This window comes from Trichosurus vulpecula, chromosome 2, assembly GCF_011100635.1.
Source record: "Trichosurus vulpecula isolate mTriVul1 chromosome 2, mTriVul1.pri, whole genome shotgun sequence".
Lineage (NCBI taxonomy): Eukaryota > Metazoa > Chordata > Mammalia > Diprotodontia > Phalangeridae > Trichosurus > Trichosurus vulpecula.
In genome coordinates, this window is record NC_050574.1 from 417,700,140 (window position 1) to 417,701,626 (window position 1,487).

Genomic DNA, 1,487 nt, shown 5'->3' on the forward strand with positions numbered 1-1,487 from the left:
ATGCCATCTTGGAGTGTTAGGGAGGGTAGAAATCAGGAGAAAATTTGTAATTCAAACTCTTGTGAAAATTAATGCTGAAAACTAAAAATATTAAATAAATAAATAATGATTTAAAACAAACAAACAAAAAAAGAACATGCCAGGGAGGGAGACTACTCAAGAGGAAGAATTCACCATCTTTCCCTGGGCCCTTTCATCAATACCCTTTCATCCACCCTTTTCAGAACAGTGAAAGAACATTGTGCCCAAATAAAATCTTACATTGCAATATGTAGGGTATAATACAGTTCAGAAAATGACATGCTCTGAAGTAGATTATCTTCCATTCCCCTTCTTTTAAGATCATTATCTTGACTCCCACCAGCTCTAGATAAAGACCCATCTCATAGCAGAGGCACGACCACCCAGCCAATGAGTGCAGGTGAGCTCTCGAGGGACAGTATTATACTGACAGCCCAAAAGTGAGTTCACTTGACACTTCCTCTGCTATTTTGAAGCATAATTGAGAGAATTATTCTTGAGGTATCATTGAGATAGCATTTTCATGCTCACATATCTGACATGGAAGACTCAAAGTTACTGCAATGCAATTTGCCCTGTTTCTTTCACAGAGCAGAGAAAAGAGGAATGATTTGTATTAGATTTTTGCAGGGGTGAGTTACTTGCCAAGACTAGATATGTCAAATGTATTTTAAAGGGATCAAGAAATATCTAGGTCTTGCCCTATGGAATAGCTGATGGTTTCCACAGTATTTGCTAATTTGCCCATTCTTTCCCACATTTTCCTGTCAGTGGGGAGACATTGTATGTGGACAGAAATACCAAGAATTTTATTTCTTTTTCCAGTCTTCAATAGAGCATCTCACCCCCTAGGCCCCTGGGCATTCTTCACCTTGCTACTCTTTAAGAAAACAATGATACTGGCCATACCCATCAAGCCAGGGAGCAAGCAGATGTTTGCCTGACCACCCACCACCCATCACTGACCACCGACCATGTGTCCCAGCTCCCTGCACCATGTCCAGCAGCTCCAAGGTCATCACCATGAGGAAGGTGGTGTAGCAGCTCTGGCTCAAGGCCAGGCTCCACTGTGTGAAGGTTTCTCAAGCTGCTGCCGATCTGAAATAGTTGTGCCTGCAAAATGCCCACAATGATCCCCTGCTGACTGGGGTATCTCCCAGTAGTAATCTTTTCTGGCCCCAGAAAGTCTGTTCATTCCTGTAGCAAGATGATCTTAAGCTACTTAGGAAAGATCTCCGAATCCAGTCTTCGTATGTGGATCTGTGACGTGATGTGATATTCTGTGATGTGAATTGTGGACTATTCAAAGGAGAGAGAATTCTGAAGTCTGCACAAAAGTTTAATCCATACGTGTGTAACAGTGTACCAAATTAATTATCCAAATTTCAACTTGTCATCTTTGATGGACTTTGTCATCTTTCACTCTGAATTTTCATCGATTTCTGTTTTGATTACACTGGCAAGAA

At 41.2% G+C, this 1,487-nt stretch overlaps 1 pseudogene; it reads left to right on the forward strand.

Annotated features, from left to right (window-relative positions):
* The first annotated feature begins 1,017 nt into the window (after positions 1 to 1,017).
* Positions 1,018 to 1,231, forward strand: LOC118835794 (annotated as a pseudogene).
* Positions 1,232 to 1,487: the final 256 nt, after the last annotated feature.